Source organism: Eutrema salsugineum, unplaced genomic scaffold (genome assembly GCF_000478725.1).
Source record: "Eutrema salsugineum unplaced genomic scaffold, Eutsalg1_0 scaffold_21, whole genome shotgun sequence".
Taxonomy (NCBI): domain Eukaryota; kingdom Viridiplantae; phylum Streptophyta; class Magnoliopsida; order Brassicales; family Brassicaceae; genus Eutrema; species Eutrema salsugineum.
Genome location: NW_006256821.1, coordinates 1,178,300 through 1,194,441, shown reverse-complemented (window position 1 = coordinate 1,194,441; position 16,142 = coordinate 1,178,300). Strand labels below are relative to the sequence as shown.

General features: G+C 44.3%; 22 non-coding genes and 3 pseudogenes across 22 annotated transcripts; all 25 read right to left on the bottom strand.

The window, feature by feature from the left end:
- Positions 1–3,680: 3,680 nt before the first annotated feature.
- On the bottom strand, positions 3,681–3,799 carry LOC112086372. Its single transcript, XR_002899492.1, has one exon. It is a non-coding gene; the product is annotated as a 5S ribosomal RNA (ribosomal RNA).
- Positions 3,800–4,203: 404 nt separating this feature from the next.
- LOC112086257 lies at positions 4,204–4,322 on the bottom strand. The gene has a single exon (XR_002899379.1). It is a non-coding gene; the product is annotated as a 5S ribosomal RNA (ribosomal RNA).
- Positions 4,323–4,725: 403 nt separating this feature from the next.
- On the bottom strand, positions 4,726–4,844 carry LOC112086376 (annotated as a pseudogene).
- A 401-nt stretch (positions 4,845–5,245) lies between these two features.
- LOC112086365 lies at positions 5,246–5,364 on the bottom strand. Its single transcript, XR_002899485.1, has one exon. It is a non-coding gene; the product is annotated as a 5S ribosomal RNA (ribosomal RNA).
- Positions 5,365–5,611: 247 nt separating this feature from the next.
- On the bottom strand, positions 5,612–5,730 carry LOC112086374 (annotated as a pseudogene).
- Positions 5,731–6,131: 401 nt separating this feature from the next.
- Positions 6,132–6,250, bottom strand: LOC112086379. The gene has a single exon (XR_002899494.1). It is a non-coding gene; the product is annotated as a 5S ribosomal RNA (ribosomal RNA).
- Positions 6,251–6,654: 404 nt separating this feature from the next.
- LOC112086345 lies at positions 6,655–6,773 on the bottom strand. The gene has a single exon (XR_002899465.1). It is a non-coding gene; the product is annotated as a 5S ribosomal RNA (ribosomal RNA).
- Positions 6,774–7,020: 247 nt separating this feature from the next.
- On the bottom strand, positions 7,021–7,139 carry LOC112086364. Its single transcript, XR_002899484.1, has one exon. It is a non-coding gene; the product is annotated as a 5S ribosomal RNA (ribosomal RNA).
- A 400-nt stretch (positions 7,140–7,539) lies between these two features.
- Positions 7,540–7,658, bottom strand: LOC112086371. The gene has a single exon (XR_002899491.1). It is a non-coding gene; the product is annotated as a 5S ribosomal RNA (ribosomal RNA).
- Positions 7,659–8,061: 403 nt separating this feature from the next.
- Positions 8,062–8,180, bottom strand: LOC112086363. The gene has a single exon (XR_002899483.1). It is a non-coding gene; the product is annotated as a 5S ribosomal RNA (ribosomal RNA).
- A 401-nt stretch (positions 8,181–8,581) lies between these two features.
- Positions 8,582–8,700, bottom strand: LOC112086362. Its single transcript, XR_002899482.1, has one exon. It is a non-coding gene; the product is annotated as a 5S ribosomal RNA (ribosomal RNA).
- A 400-nt stretch (positions 8,701–9,100) lies between these two features.
- On the bottom strand, positions 9,101–9,219 carry LOC112086290. The gene has a single exon (XR_002899412.1). It is a non-coding gene; the product is annotated as a 5S ribosomal RNA (ribosomal RNA).
- Positions 9,220–9,623: 404 nt separating this feature from the next.
- LOC112086361 lies at positions 9,624–9,742 on the bottom strand. The gene has a single exon (XR_002899481.1). It is a non-coding gene; the product is annotated as a 5S ribosomal RNA (ribosomal RNA).
- Positions 9,743–10,143: 401 nt separating this feature from the next.
- Positions 10,144–10,261, bottom strand: LOC112086373. Its single transcript, XR_002899493.1, has one exon. It is a non-coding gene; the product is annotated as a 5S ribosomal RNA (ribosomal RNA).
- A 400-nt stretch (positions 10,262–10,661) lies between these two features.
- LOC112086360 lies at positions 10,662–10,780 on the bottom strand. Its single transcript, XR_002899480.1, has one exon. It is a non-coding gene; the product is annotated as a 5S ribosomal RNA (ribosomal RNA).
- Positions 10,781–11,184: 404 nt separating this feature from the next.
- On the bottom strand, positions 11,185–11,303 carry LOC112086359. Its single transcript, XR_002899479.1, has one exon. It is a non-coding gene; the product is annotated as a 5S ribosomal RNA (ribosomal RNA).
- A 401-nt stretch (positions 11,304–11,704) lies between these two features.
- Positions 11,705–11,823, bottom strand: LOC112086377 (annotated as a pseudogene).
- Positions 11,824–12,223: 400 nt separating this feature from the next.
- On the bottom strand, positions 12,224–12,342 carry LOC112086349. Its single transcript, XR_002899469.1, has one exon. It is a non-coding gene; the product is annotated as a 5S ribosomal RNA (ribosomal RNA).
- A 407-nt stretch (positions 12,343–12,749) lies between these two features.
- LOC112086358 lies at positions 12,750–12,868 on the bottom strand. Its single transcript, XR_002899478.1, has one exon. It is a non-coding gene; the product is annotated as a 5S ribosomal RNA (ribosomal RNA).
- A 403-nt stretch (positions 12,869–13,271) lies between these two features.
- Positions 13,272–13,390, bottom strand: LOC112086352. The gene has a single exon (XR_002899472.1). It is a non-coding gene; the product is annotated as a 5S ribosomal RNA (ribosomal RNA).
- A 401-nt stretch (positions 13,391–13,791) lies between these two features.
- Positions 13,792–13,910, bottom strand: LOC112086279. The gene has a single exon (XR_002899401.1). It is a non-coding gene; the product is annotated as a 5S ribosomal RNA (ribosomal RNA).
- A 404-nt stretch (positions 13,911–14,314) lies between these two features.
- On the bottom strand, positions 14,315–14,433 carry LOC112086357. Its single transcript, XR_002899477.1, has one exon. It is a non-coding gene; the product is annotated as a 5S ribosomal RNA (ribosomal RNA).
- Positions 14,434–14,835: 402 nt separating this feature from the next.
- Positions 14,836–14,954, bottom strand: LOC112086356. Its single transcript, XR_002899476.1, has one exon. It is a non-coding gene; the product is annotated as a 5S ribosomal RNA (ribosomal RNA).
- Positions 14,955–15,354: 400 nt separating this feature from the next.
- Positions 15,355–15,473, bottom strand: LOC112086251. The gene has a single exon (XR_002899373.1). It is a non-coding gene; the product is annotated as a 5S ribosomal RNA (ribosomal RNA).
- A 405-nt stretch (positions 15,474–15,878) lies between these two features.
- Positions 15,879–15,997, bottom strand: LOC112086268. Its single transcript, XR_002899390.1, has one exon. It is a non-coding gene; the product is annotated as a 5S ribosomal RNA (ribosomal RNA).
- Between the last annotated feature and the right edge of the window lie 145 nt (positions 15,998–16,142).

The following is a 16,142-nucleotide window of genomic DNA, read 5'->3' as shown; positions in this document are numbered from 1 at the left end:
CAGGAGTATCGGATTGTTCCGGAATGGATGCGAGAGAGGTCTGTCTTCCGATTACCATATCTTTCAGATCCGTGGGCCAAATGCTTTGATTCCAACTGTTCTGAACTCTTGACTCAGTTATCGCCAACTTTTATGAAGACTCTGACAGCTGAATCGGCCGGCAAGATCTTCCGGTGACGCGATTTCGGAAATGTATCTGCACCCGGGATTTTTGGCCGAGAGACTTGACCGTGGTACGTGTTTTTGGCCGAGAAAGCTACCCGCGGGAAGGATTTTGGCCGAGGATCTTCGACTTTCAGTACAGCATTTTGCCGAGAAACCCAAAATTGCTCCTTTTTACCATTTTTGATCATTCCAACTCCATTTCTTCATCTGAATCACATCCTCCACTCCAAATTGGCTCCAAAAGCACCTGTTTAACACTCCAAAACATGCAAAACTCTCTTGGACCTAATGTAATCTCCTAAGTCCTAAAACAATGCTTAAAGACCTAAAATGCATGAGATAAGACATGATTTGGACTAAAATATGTACACCTAATGATGCAATTTATGAATATATCACCGGTCACACTTCAAACCCCTCTTACTCATTAGGGTCAGACTTCCACAGCTCTTAGGTAACACTCCACACCTTGTACATATGCATGTAGATTTTCTTTTCTCTTTTGCATTTTACTTGTTTGCTTTGCTTTAACTCCTTTCTCATGCTTTTATAACACAAGGGACTGTGTTATTTAAGTGTGGGGGAGGAGTTTCATCTTTTACTAATCATGTTTTCTCTGTTCTTATTTTATACTTTGAGTCTTGAGTCTCATTCTTGAATGCATTCATGTAGTTTCATCTAAGTGCATATAAAAAAACAAAAAAAAAAAATTGAAAAATCTGAAAAATTTTCACAAAAAAATGATCATGTAGTTGCATTCTCATTTCTAGGATTGAGTCTAGTTGCATATTCATGTAGGCTGCATCAATGCGGGAGTAATGATAGGTTTTTCCTTGAGAGCATATCAGTTTAAGAATTCGGTTCACTGCCCTAGTTTCTAGTTCTTTGCTGCATGTAAACAAGAATGCAATCAAGACTGATCCATGCTTGGAACTTGTTGAGTGAATCAAGCTTTGATTAGTCCAGCCTTATCTAAGTGAGAACCTTAATTTGACAATCTAATTATCATTGCTTGTGCATGTCATTGTGAACTCATGGGTACCCTTAAAATATTTGAGCTCTCTTATCCCTTTTACCACTCTTTGCTAGCTCAAATATCTGTTCTCTCACTTTGAGACAGTTCCCTGCCTTTAACCAAACCTTCCTTGAAGCCTGAAACACTATAGTGTGAGATGTGATGCCTTTTTCTGAATAAACTTGACAGAAAGTGTTGGGTTTAGGGCGACAAGAGTAGAGTCTCATGTAGATCTAGCTCAACATCATGAGTCTAGAGTAGGCTAGGAAGAGTTCTTGAGAAACACTGAGTGGAAAAGAGGAAGTTTGAGATGAAAACCAGGGGTTGGAAAAGAAAAGAAAGAGGTTTGGGGTCTGCTGTGTAAAGAAAGAAAAGCTCTTATGTTTTGAAAAGGAAAGTCTTGCCTCTAAGTAAAAGAAAAGAAAAGAAGCCTGAAAGGCTCAAGTGTTTGAAAAGAAAAGAAATGAGGCTAGAAAGTGTTATATGAGAAAGAGCTAAGTGGAATATTCAGACCCCAAAACCTGAGTTTAAAGTTGAAAATATGAAGCCCATGGTGAGAAGAAGAATGAGAGTGAAGTGAGGAGAGGGTTGATAAGACAATGAATGTCTTGAGAGAGGAGTAGCTAGGATGTAATCTTCATGGGAGTAGAGTTAAGCTGAAAGATTATTTTGGGGCATTGGGTAGATGGGATTCTGCTCTTGTATGCACCAGTTGCCTTTTACCCTTAGCATTCTGTTAAAGTTTATTCCTTCTTGAGTGATACCTTGAGCTAAATGGAAGCCAAAACGTTAAATGAGATCATCTTTGTCTCATGACCCTGTCCCAAGACAAGTGAGTTCACATGATTTGCATAAGCATGATTCACAGGAGCTTTAATGAATGTCAAAAGGTTGGAACTATGGCTGTTTGTGAAAAAACTTAAGCTTGAGCTTGATTCATTCATTGATAAGTATGGCTAAAGTTTTGTGAGTAATCTTGTTTGCAATGCATCTTAGAATTAGCAAGTAGGACAGTGAGCCTTGAATTCTTTTAGTGATACACTCTCTCATTTAGGAATATGAACTCCCAATGCATCCAACCTCTTTCTCTCATTTGCTGTTTTTGCTTGGGGACAAGCAAAGGACAAGTGTGGGGGAGTTGATATATTCATAAATTACATCTTTTAGTGTACATATTTTAGTCCAAATCATGTCTTATCTCATGCATTTTAGGTCTTTAGGCATTGTTTTAGGACTTAGGAGATTGCATTAGGTCCCAATGAGTCTTTGCATGTTTTGAGTGTTTATCAGGTGTATTTGGAGCTATTTGGAGTTGAAAAGGTGAATCCAGGAAGAGAAATGGTGATAAGGGCTTGAAAGATGGTGAAAATGGGTTTTTGGAGGTTCTCGGCCATTCTCACGTACCGCAGGAAGGTTTTCCTCGGCAATTTGCATGTACCGCGGGTGGATTCCTCGGCCAAAATTTCTTGGCCAAAATTTCCGGGTGCAGACACATTTCCGAAATCGCCTGTCCGGAGAACCTTCCGGTTCGATTCAGCTGTCGGATGCTTCATCAAAGTTGGAGAATATTGGATCATGGTTCCAGATCAGGTGGAATCATAGGATTTGGAGGCGTGAGCAGAGAGTTAAGCTCGTCGGAAGGAACTCCTGTCTCGCTGCCGTTTTGGACCGACCCGATGAGCTCCGAAGAATGCGAAGGACGGTGCACTTCCAGACCGAATCAGTTTACAGGGCCTTCACCAGAATCCGAGATATTTGAGTCCTCTTTCCAGAACGTCTGAGATCATTCAATTCTGAGCTATGAGCAAGAAGATATCGTTTCTGGAATGGACGCATGTCTAGAAGCCTCTTTCTGATCGTGTCAATGCACTGCAAAGATGAACCCTCCAGGAAACCTTCCACTCCCCAAGCACCGAAGGTTCCTTCAACAAATTTGAAGATGTCTGAGTCTTCTATCCACTGAAACTGAAATCACACCATTCGGACCAGTATCCTGGAAGTTACTCTCCTATGAATGTGAAAAGGTTCGAGGAGCCCTGAATGCTGCGAGATGGTCTTGCGACTTGGTTAACTCGCAACACATGAAGATAAATGCCTGTTAGTATATGTATCGCAATAGCATATATCCTTTGGCTTTGAGTCCGCAATGAAATCTCTTCGGGTGTGTTGCACTGTTTATATGTCTTTTCCAGCCCAGCCGCGACCAGCATTCATGCCAAGATATATAAGTTAGGACACCACATTTGACGACACTTAAACTGGGGCTTATGTTTTAGAAAAGGGCCCAGAAGAGGGTCTAAAACTCGAAATTTTGGCCTTGTATACCGCACCTATAGTCTTTAGAGCCTTGGACACGCCATAGAGCAGACTTGGGCTTTCCGAAAAGTTTCTGTAGGAGGCATGGTTCCACACGGTCTAGAAATGGTGTCGTTCGGAAGATGCCTTGTTTTTCAAATGAAAAGACCCAAAAAAAAAACAAAGAATTAAAAGGAACAAAAAAGGGGTGCAAGACGAGGACTACCAAGGAGGTCACCCATCCTAGTACAACTCTCGCCCAAGCACGCTTTACTGCAGAGTTCTCATGGGATCCGGTGCATTAGTGCTGTTATGATCGCACCCGTTAGTATATGTATCGCAATAGCATATATCCTTTTGTTTTGAGTCCGCAATGGAATCTCTTGGCGTGTGTAACACTTTTTATATGGCTTTTCCCACCCAGCTGCGACGAGCATTCGTTGCAAGATATATAAATTAGGACACCACATTTGACGACACTTAAACTGGGGCTTATGTTTTAGAAAAGGGCCTAGAAGAGGGTCTAAAACTCGAAATTTTGGCCTTGTATACCGCACCTATAGTCTTTAAACCCTTGGACATGCCAGAGAGCACACTTGGGGCTTTCCGAAAAGTTTCTGTAGGAGGCATGGTTCCACACGGTCTTGAAATGGCGTCGTTCGGAAGATGCCTTGTTTTTCAAATGAAAAGACCCAAAAAAAAAAAAAAACAATCGAAAGGAACAAAAAGGGGTGCAAGACGAGGACTTCCAAGGAGGTCACCCATCCTAGTACAACTCTCGCCCAAGCACGCTTTACTGCGGAGTTCTGATGGGATCCGGTGCATTAGTGCTGGTATGATCGCACCCGTTAGTATATGTATCGCAATAGCATTTATCCTTTGGCTTTGAGACCGCAATGGAATCTCTTCTCGTGTGTTGCACTGTTTGTATGGCTTTTCCTGCCCAGCTGCAACGAGCATTCGTTTCAAGATATATAAGTTAGGACACCACGTTTAACGACACTTAAACCGGGGCTTATGTTTTAGAAAAGGGCCCGGAAGAGGGTCCAAAACTTAAAATTTTGGCCTTGTAAACCGCACCCATGGTCTTTAGACCCTTGGACAAGCCAGAGAGCACACTTGGGGCTTTCCGAAAAGTTGCTGTAGGAGGCATGGTTCCACACGGTCTAGAAATGGCGTCGTTCGGAAGATGCCTTGTGTTTCAAATGAAAAGACCCAAAAAAAAAAAAGGAATCAAAAGGAACAAAAAAGGGGTGCAAGACAAGGACTACCAAGGAGGTCACCCATCCTAGTCCAACTCTCGCCCAAGCACGCTTTACTGCGGAGTTCTGATGATATCCGGTGCATTAGTGCTGTTATGATCACACCCGTTAGTATATGTATCGCAATAGCATATATCCTTTGGTTTTGAGTCCGCAATGAAATCTCTTGGCGTGTGTAACACTTTTTATATGGCTTTTCCCACCCAGCTGCGACGAGCATTCATTGCAAGATATATAAATTAGGACACAACGTTTGACGACACTTTAACCGGGGCTTTTGTTTGGAAAAGGGCCCGGAAGAGGGTCTAAAACTCAAAATTTTGGCCTTGTAAACCGCACCCATGGTCTTTAGACCCTTGGGCACGCCCGAGAGTACTCTTGGGGCTTTCTGAAAAGTTGTTGTAGGAGGTATGGTTCCACACGGTCTAGAAATGGCGTCGTTCGGAAGATGCCTTGTTTTTCAAATGAAAAGACCCAAAAAAAAAAAAGAATCAAGAGGAACAAAAAAATGGTGCAACACGAGGACTGCCCAGGAGGTCACCCATCCTAGTACTACTCTCGCCCAAGCACGCTTTACTACGGAGTTCTGATGGGAACCGATGCATTAATGCTGGTATGATCGCACCCGTTAATATATGTATCGCAATAGCATATATCCTTTGGCTTTGAGACCGCAATGAAATCTCTTCACGTGTGTAAACCGCACCCATGGTCTTTAGACCCTTGGACAAGCCAGAGAGCACACTTGGGGCTTTCCGAAAAGTTTCTGTAGGAGGCATGGTTCCACACGGTCTAGAAATGGCGTCGTTTGGAAGATGCCTTGTGTTTCAAATGAAAAGACCCAAAAAAAAAAAGAATCAAAAGGAACAAAAAAGGGGTGCAAGACGAGGACTACCAAGGAGGTCACCCATCCTAGTACAACTCTCGCCCAAGCACGCTTTACTGCGGAGTTCTGATGGGAACCGGTGAATTATTGTTGGTATGATCGCACCCGTTAGTATATGTATCGCAATAGCATATATCCTTTGGCTTTGAGACCGCAATGAAATCTCTTCACGTGTGTTGCACTCTTTATATGGCTTTTCCCGCCCAGCTGCGACGAGCATTCGTTGCAAGATATATAAATTAGGACACCACATTTGACGACACTTAAACTGGGGCTTATGTTTTAGAAAAGGGCCTAGAAGAGGGTCTAAAACTCGAAATTTTGGCCTTGTATACCGCACCTATAGTCTTTAAACCCTTGGACATGCCAGAGAGCACACTTGGGGCTTTCCGAAAAGTTTCTGTAGGAGGCATGGTTCCACACGGTCTAGAAATGGCGTCGTTTGGAAGATGCCTTGTTTTTCAAATGAAAAGACCCAAAAAAAAAAAACAATCGAAAGGAACAAAAAGGGGTGCAAGACGAGGACTTCCAAGGAGGTCACCCATCCTAGTACAACTCTCGCCCAAGCACGCTTTACTGCGGAGTTCTGATGGGATCCGGTGCATTAGTGCTGGTATGATCGCACCCGTTAGTATATGTATCGCAATAGCATTTATCCTTTGGCTTTGAGACGGCAATGAAATCTCTTCACGTGTGTTGCACTCTTTATATGGCTTTTCCCGCCCAGCTGCGACGAGCATTCGTTGCAAGATATATAAGTTAGGACACAACGTTTGACGACACTTAAAACGGGGCTTATGTTTTAGAAAATGGCCCGGAAGAGGGTCTAAAACTCAAAATTTTGGCCTTGTAACAGCACCCATGGTCTTTAGACCCTTGGGCACGCCCGAGAGCACTCTTGGGGCTTTCTGAAATGTTGCTGTAGGAGGCATGGTTCCACACGGTCTAGAAATGGCGTCGTTCGGAAGATGCCTTGTTTTTCAAATGAAAAGACCCAAAAAAAAAAAAAAAGAATCAAGAGGAACAAAAAAAGGGTGCAACACGAGGACTGCCCAGGAGGTCACCCATCCTAGTACTACTCTCGCCCAAGCACGCTTTACTGCGGAGTTCTGATGGGAACCGATGCATTAATGCTGGTATGATCGCACCCGTTAGTATATGTATCGCAATAGCATATATCCTTTGGCTTTGAGACCGCAATGAAATCTCTTCACGTGTGTAAACCGCACCCATGGTCTTTAGACCCTTGGACAAGCCAGAGAGCACACTTGGGGCTTTCCGAAAAGTTTCTGTAGGAGGCATGGTTCCACACGGTCTAGAAATGGCGTCGTTTGGAAGATGCCTTGTGTTTCAAATGAAAAGACCCAAAAAAAAAAAGAATCAAAAGGAAGAAAAAAGGGGTGCAAGACGAGGACTACCAAGGAGGTCACCCATCCTAGTACAACTCTCGCCCAAGCACGCTTTACTGCGGAGTTCTGATGGGATCCGGTGCATTAGTGCTGTTATGATCGCACCCGTTAGTATATGTATCGCAATAGCATATATCCTTTGGCTTTGAGACCGCAATGAAATCTCTTCACGTGTGTTGCACTCTTTAAATGGTTTTCCCGCCCACCTGCGACGAGCATTCGTTGCAAGATATATAAGTTAGGACACAACGTTTGACGACACTTAAACCGGGGCTTATGTTTTAGAAAATGGCCCGGAAGAGGGTCTAAAACTCAAAATTTTGGCCTTGTAACAGCACCCATGCTCTTTAGTCCCTTGGGCACGCCCGAGAGCACTCTTGGGGCTTTCTGAAAAGTTGCTGTAGGAGGCATGGTTCCACACGGTCTAGAAATGGCGTCGTTCGGAAGATGCCTTGTTTTTCAAATGAAAAGACCCAAAAAAAATAAAAAATCAAGAGGAGCAAAAAAATGGTGCAACACGAGGACTGCCCAGGAGGTCACCCATCCTAGTACTACTCTCGCCCAAGCACGCTTAACTGCGGAGTTCTGATGGGATCCGGTGCATTAGTGCTGGTATGATCGCACCTGTTAGTATATGTATCGCAATAGCATATATCCTTTGGCTTTGAGTCCGCAATGAAATCTCTTCGGGTGTGTTGCACTGTTTATATGTCTTTTCCTGCCCAGCCGCGACCAGCATTCATGCCAAGATATATAAGTTAGGACACCACATTTGACGACACCTAAATTGGGGCTTATGTTTTAGAAAAGGGCCCAGAAGAGGGTCTAAAACTCAAAATTTTGGCCTTGTATACCGCACCTATAGTCTTTAGAGCCTTGGACACGCCATAGAGCAGACTTGGGGCTTTCCGAAAAGTTTCCGTAGGAGGCATGGTTCCACACGGTCTAGAAATGGTGTCGTTCGGAAGATGCCTTGTTTTTCAAATGAAAAGACCCAAAAAAAAACAAAGAATTAAAAGGAACAAAAAAGGGGTGCAAGACGAGGACTACCAAGGAGGTCACCCATCCTAGTACAACTCTCGCCCAAGCACGCTTTACTGCGGAGTTCTGATGGGATCCGGTGCATTAGTGCTGTTATGATCGCACCCATTAGTATATGTATCGCAATAGCATATATCCTTTTGTTTTGAGTCCGCAATGGAATCTCTTGGCGTGTGTAACACTTTTTATATGGCTTTTCCCACCCAGCTGCGACGAGCATTCGTTGCAAGATATATAAATTAGGACACCACATTTGACGACACTTAAACTGGGGCTTATGTTTTAGAAAAGGGCCTAGAAGAGGGTCTAAAACTCGAAATTTTGGCCTTGTATACCGCACCTATAGTCTTTAGACCCTTGGACAAGCCAGAGAGCACACTTGGGGATTTCCGAAAAGTTTCTGTAGGAGGCATGGTTCCACACGGTCTAGAAATAGCGTCGTTTGGAAGATGCCTTGTGTTTCAAATGAAAAGACCCAAAAAAAAAAAGAATCAAAAGGAAGAAAAAAGGGGTGCAAGACGAGGACTACCAAGGAGGTCACCCATCCTAGTACAACTCTCGCCCAAGCACGCTTTACTGCGGAGTTCTGATGGGATCCGGTGCATTAGTGCTGTTATGATCGCACCCGTTAGTATATGTATCGCAATAGCATATATCCTTTGGCTTTGAGACCGCAATGAAATCTCTTCACGTGTGTTGCACTCTTTAAATGGTTTTCCCGCCCACCTGCGACGAGCATTCGTTGCAAGATATATAAGTTAGGACACAACGTTTGACGACACTTAAACCGGGGCTTATGTTTTAGAAAATGGCCCGGAAGAGGGTCTAAAACTCAAAATTTTGGCCTTGTAACAGCACCCATGCTCTTTAGTCCCTTGGGCACGCCCGAGAGCACTCTTGGGGCTTTCTGAAAAGTTGCTGTAGGAGGCATGGTTCCACACGGTCTAGAAATGGCGTCGTTCGGAAGATGCCTTGTTTTTCAAATGAAAAGACCCAAAAAAAATAAAAAATCAAGAGGAGCAAAAAAATGGTGCAACACGAGGACTGCCCAGGAGATCACCCATCCTAGTACTACTCTCGCCCAAGCACGCTTAACTGCGGAGTTCTAATGGGATCCGGTGCATTAGTGCTGGTATGATCACACCTGTTAGTATATGTATCGCAATAGCATATATCCTTTGGCTTTGAGTCCGCAATGAAATCTCTTCGGGTGTGTTGCACTGTTTATATGTCTTTTCCTGCCCAGCCGCGACCAGCATTCATGCCAAGATATATAAGTTAGGACACCACATTTGACGACACCTAAATTGGGGCTTATGTTTTAGAAAAGGGCCCAGAAGAGGGTCTAAAACTCGAAATTTTGGCCTTGTATACCGCACCTATAGTCTTTAGAGCCTTGGACACGCCATAGAGCAGACTTGGGGCTTTCCGAAAAGTTTCTGTAGGAGGCATGGTTCCACACGGTCTAGAAATGGTGTCGTTCGGAAGATGCCTTGTTTTTCAAATGAAAAGACCCAAAAAAAAAACAAAGAATTAAAAGGAACAAAAAAGGGGTGCAAGACGAGGACTACCAAGGAGGTCACCCATCCTAGTACAACTCTCGCCCAAGCACGCTTTACTGCGGAGTTCTGATGGGATCCGGTGCATTAGTGCTGTTATGATCGCACCCATTAGTATATGTATCGCAATAGCATATATCCTTTTGTTTTGAGTCCGCAATGGAATCTCTTGGCGTGTGTAACACTTTTTATATGGCTTTTCCCACCCAGCTGCGACGAGCATTCGTTGCAAGATATATAAATTAGGACACCACATTTGACGACACTTAAACTGGGGCTTATGTTTTAGAAAAGGGCCTAGAAGAGGGTCTAAAACTCGAAATTTTGGCCTTGTATACCGCACCTATAGTCTTTAAACCCTTGGACACGCCAGAGAGCACACTTGGGGCTTCCGAAAAGTTTCTGTAGGAGGCATGGTTCCACACGGTCTAGAAAAGGCGTCGTTCGGAAGATGCCTTGTTTTTCAAATGAAAAGACCCAAAAAAACAAAAACAATCGAAAGGAACAAAAAGGGGTGCAAGACGAGGACTACCAAGGAGGTCACCCATCCTAGTACAACTCTCGCCCAAGCACGCTTACTGCGGAGTTCTGATGGGATCCGGTGCATTAGTGCTGTTATGATCGCACCCGTTAGTATATGTATCGCAATAGCATATATCCTTTGGCTTTGAGACCGCAATGAAATCTCTTCACGTGTGTTGCACTCTTTAAATGGTTTTCCCGCCCACCTGCGACGAGCATTCGTTGCAAGATATATAAGTTAGGACACAACGTTTGACGACACTTAAACCGGGGCTTATGTTTTAGAAAATGGCCCGGAAGAGGGTCTAAAACTCAAAATTTTGGCCTTGTAACAGCACCCATGCTCTTTAGACCCTTGGGCACGCCCGAGAGCACTCTTGGGGCTTTCTGAAAAGTTGCTGTAGGAGGCATGGTTCCACACGGTCTAGAAATGGCGTCGTTCGGAAGATGCCTTGTTTTTCAAATGAAAAGACCCAAAAAAAATAAAAAATCAAGAGGAGCAAAAAAATGGTGCAACACGAGGACTGCCCAGGAGGTCACCCATCCTAGTACTACTCTCGCCCAAGCACGCTTAACTGCGGAGTTCTGATGGGATCCGGTGCATTAGTGCTGGTATGATCGCACCTGTTAGTATATGTATCGCAATAGCATATATCCTTTGGCTTTGAGTCCGCAATGAAATCTCTTCGGGTGTGTTGCACTGTTTATATGTCTTTTCCTGCCCAGCCGCGACCAGCATTCATGCCAAGATATATAAGTTAGGACACCACATTTGACGACACCTAAATTGGGGCTTATGTTTTAGAAAAGGGCCCAGAAGAGGGTCTAAAACTCGAAATTTTGGCCTTGTATACCGCACCTATAGTCTTTAGAGCCTTGGACACGCCATAGAGCAGACTTGGGGCTTTCCGAAAAGTTTCTGTAGGAGGCATGGTTCCACACGGTCTAGAAATGGTGTCGTTCGGAAGATGCCTTGTTTTTCAAATGAAAAGACCCAAAAAAAAAACAAAGAATTAAAAGGAACAAAAAAGGGGTGCAAGACGAGGACTACCAAGGAGGTCACCCATCCTAGTACAACTCTCGCCCAAGCACGCTTTACTGCGGAGTTCTGATGGGATCCGGTGCATTAGTGCTGTTATGATCGCACCCATTAGTATATGTATCGCAATAGCATATATCCTTTTGTTTTGAGTCCGCAATGGAATCTCTTGGCGTGTGTAACACTTTTTATATGGCTTTTCCCACCCAGCTGCGACGAGCATTCGTTGCAAGATATATAAATTAGGACACCACATTTGACGACACTTAAACTGGGGCTTATGTTTTAGAAAAGGGCCTAGAAGAGGGTCTAAAACTCGAAATTTTGGCCTTGTATACCGCACCTATAGTCTTTAAACCCTTGGACACGCCAGAGAGCACACTTGGGGCTTTCCGAAAAGTTTCTGTAGGAGGCATGGTTCCACACGGTCTAGAAAAGGCGTCGTTCGGAAGATGCCTTGTTTTTCAAATGAAAGACCCAAAAAAACAAAAACAATCGAAAGGAACAAAAAGGGGTGCAAGACGAGGACTGCCAAGGAGGTCACCCATCCTAGTGAACATATCACCCAAGCACGCTTTACTGCGGAGTTCTGATGGGATCCGGTGCATTAGTGCTGTTATGATCGCACCCGTTAGTATATGTATCGCAATAGCATATATCCTTTGGCTTTGAGACCGCAATGAAATCTCTTCACGTGTGTTGCACTCTTTAAATGGTTTTCCCGCCCACCTGCGACGAGCATTCGTTGCAAGATATATAAGTTAGGACACAACGTTTGACGACACTTAAACCGGGGCTTATGTTTTAGAAAATGGCCCGGAAGAGGGTCTAAAACTCAAAATTTTGGCCTTGTAACAGCACCCATGCTCTTTAGACCCTTGGGCACGCCCGAGAGCACTCTTGGGGCTTTCTGAAAAGTTGCTGTAGGAGGCATGGTTCCACACGGTCTAGAAATGGCGTCGTTCGGAAGATGCCTTGTTTTTCAAATGAAAAGACCCAAAAAAAATAAAAAATCAAGAGGAGCAAAAAAATGGTGCAACACGAGGACTGCCCAGGAGGTCACCCATCCTAGTACTACTCTCGCCCAAGCACGCTTAACTGCGGAGTTCTGATGGGATCCGGTGCATTAGTGCTGGTATGATCGCACCTGTTAGTATATGTATCGCAATAGCATATATCCTTTGGCTTTGAGTCCGCAATGAAATCTCTTCGGGTGTGTTGCACTGTTTATATGTCTTTTCCTGCCCAGCCGCGGAGAAGCCTTTATCGGCGGTATATAAGTTAGGACACCACATTTGACGACACCTAAATTGGGGCTTATGTTTTAGAAAAGGGCCCCAGAAGAGGGTCTAAAACTCGAAATTTTGGCCTTTGTATACTGCACCTATAGTCTTTAGAGCCTTGGACACGCCATAGAGCAGACTTGGGGCTTTCCGAAAAAGTTTCTGTAGGAGGCATGGTTCCACACGGTCTAGAAATGGTGTCATTCGTAAGATGCCTTGTTTTTCAAATGAAAAGACCCAAAAAAAAAACAAAGAATTAAAAGGAACAAAAAAGGGGTGCAAGACGAGGACTACCAAGGAGGTCACCCATCCTAGTACAACTCTCGCCCAAGCACGCTTTACTGCGGAGTTCTGATGGGATCCGGTGCATTAGTGCTGTTATGATCGCACCCATTAGTATATGTATCGCAATAGCATATATCCTTTTGTTTTGAGTCCGCAATGGAATCTCTTGGCGTGTGTAACACTTTTTATATGGCTTTTCCCACCCAGCTGCGACGAGCATTCGTTGCAAGATATATAAATTAGGACACCACATTTGACGACACTTAAACTGGGGCTTATGTTTTAGAAAAGGGCCTAGAAGAGGGTCTAAAACTCGAAATTTTGGCCTTGTATACCGCACCTATAGTCTTTAAACCCTTGGACACGCCAGAGAGCACACTTGGGGCTTTCCGAAAAGTTTCTGTAGGAGGCATGGTTCCACACGGTCTAGAAAAGGCGTCGTTCGGAAGATGCCTTGTTTTTCAAATGAAAAGACCCAAAAAAAACAAAAACAATCGAAAGGAACAAAAAGGGGTGCAAGACGAGGACTTCCAAGGAGGTCACCCATCCTAGTACAACTCTCGCCCAAGCATGCTTTACTGCGGAGTTCTGATGGGATCTGGTGCATTAGTGCTGGTATGATCGCACCCGTTAGTATATGTATCGCAATAGCATTTATCCTTTGGCTTTGAGACCGCAATGGAATCTCTTCTCGTGTGTTGCACTGTTTGTATGGCTTTTCCCGCCCACCTGCGACGAGCATTCGTTGCAAGACATATAAGTTAGGACACAACGTTTGACGACACTTAAACCGGGGCTTATGTTTTAGAAAATGGCCCGGAAGAGGGTCTAAAACTCAAAATTTTGGCCTTGTAACAGCACCCATGCTCTTTAGTCCCTTGGGCACGCCCGAGAGCACTCTTGGGGCTTTCTGAAAAGTTGCTGTAGGAGGCATGGTTCCACACGGTCTAGAAAAGGCGTCGTTCGGAAGATGCCTTGTTTTTCAAATGAAAAGACCCAAAAAAAATAAAAAATCAAGAGGAGCAAAAAAATGGTGCAACACGAGGACTGCCCAGGAGATCACCCATCCTAGTACTACTCTCGCCCAAGCACGCTTAACTGCGGAGTTCTAATGGGATCCGGTGCATTAGTGCTGGTATGATCACACCTGTTAGTATATGTATCGCAATAGCATATATCCTTTGGCTTTGAGTCCGCAATGAAATCTCTTCGGGTGTGTTGCACTGTTTATATGTCTTTTCCTGCCCAGCCGCGACCAGCATTCATGCCAAGATATATAAGTTAGGACACCACATTTGACGACACCTAAATTGGGGCTTATGTTTTAGAAAAGGGCCCAGAAGAGGGTCTAAAACTCGAAATTTTGGCCTTGTATACCGCACCTATAGTCTTTAGAGCCTTGGACACGCCATAGAGCAGACTTGGGGCTTTCCGAAAAGTTTCTGTAGGAGGCATGGTTCCACACGGTCTAGAAATGGTGTCGTTCGGAAGATGCCTTGTTTTTCAAATGAAAAGACCCAAAAAAAAAACAAAGAATTAAAAGGAACAAAAAAGGGGTGCAAGACGAGGACTACCAAGGAGGTCACCCATCCTAGTACAACTCTCGCCCAAGCACGCTTTACTGCGGAGTTCTGATGGGATCCGGTGCATTAGTGCTGTTATGATCGCACCCATTAGTATATGTATCGCAATAGCATATATCCTTTTGTTTTGAGTCCGCAATGGAATCTCTTGGCGTGTGTAACACTTTTTATATGGCTTTTCCCACCCAGCTGCGACGAGCATTCGTTGCAAGATATATAAATTAGGACACCACATTTGACGACACTTAAACTGGGGCTTATGTTTTAGAAAAGGGCCTAGAAGAGGGTCTAAAACTCGAAATTTTGGCCTTGTATACCGCACCTATAGTCTTTAAACCCTTGGACACGCCAGAGAGCACACTTGGGGCTTTCCGAATAGTTTCTGTAGGAGGCATGGTTCCACACGGTCTAGAAAAGGCGTCGTTCGGAAGATGCCTTGTTTTTCAAATGAAAAGACCCAAAAAAACAAAAACAATCGAAAGGAACAAAAAGGGGTGCAAGACGAGGACTACCAAGGAGGTCACCCATCCTAGTACAACTCTCGCCCAAGCACGCTTTACTGCGGAGTTCTGATGGGATCCGGTGCATTAGTGCTGTTATGATCGCACCCGTTAGTATATGTATCGCAATAGCATATATCCTTTGGCTTTGAGACCGCAATGAAATCTCTTCACGTGTGTTGCACTCTTTAAATGGTTTTCCCGCCCACCTGCGACGAGCATTCGTTGCAAGATATATAAGTTAGGACACAACGTTTGACGACACTTAAACCGGGGCTTATGTTTTAGAAAATGGCCCGGAAGAGGGTCTAAAACTCAAAATTTTGGCCTTGTAACAGCACCCATGCTCTTTAGACCCTTGGGCACGCCCGAGAGCACTCTTGGGGCTTTCTGAAAAGTTGCTGTAGGAGGCATGGTTCCACACGGTCTAGAAATGGCGTCGTTCGGAAGATGCCTTGTTTTTCAAATGAAAAGACCCAAAAAAAATAAAAAATCAAGAGGAGCAAAAAAATGGTGCAACACGAGGACTGCCCAGGAGGTCACCCATCCTAGTACTACTCTCGCCCAAGCACGCTTAACTGCGGAGTTCTGATGGGATCCGGTGCATTAGTGCTGGTATGATCGCACCTGTTAGTATATGTATCGCAATAGCATATATCCTTTGGCTTTGAGTCCGCAATGAAATCTCTTCGGGTGTGTTGCACTGTTTATATGTCTTTTCCTGCCCAGCCGCGACCAGCATTCATGCCAAGATATATAAGTTAGGACACCACATTTGACGACACCTAAATTGGGGCTTATGTTTTAGAAAAGGGCCCGGAAGAGGGTCTAAAACTCAAAATTTTGGCCTTGTAAACCGCACCCATGGTCTTTAGACCCTTGGGCGCGCCCGAGAGTACTCTTGGGGTTTTCCGAAAAGTTGCTGTAGGAGGCATGGTTCTACACGGTCTAGAAATGGCATCGTTCGGAAGTACCTTGTTTTTCAAATGAAAAGACCAAAAAAAAAAAACAAAAGAATTAAGAGGAACAAAAAAGGGGTGCAACACGAGGACTTCCCAGGAGGTCACCCATCCTAGTACTACTCTCGCCCAAGCACGCTTAACTGCGGAGTTCTGATGGGAACCGGTGAATTAGTGTTGGTATGATCGCACCCGTTAGTATATGTATCGCAATAGCATATATCCTTTGGCTTTGAGACCACAATGAAATCTCTTCACGTGTGTTGCACTCTTTATATGGCTTTTCCCGCCCAGCTGCGACGAGCATTCGTTGCAAGATATATAAGTTAGGACACAACA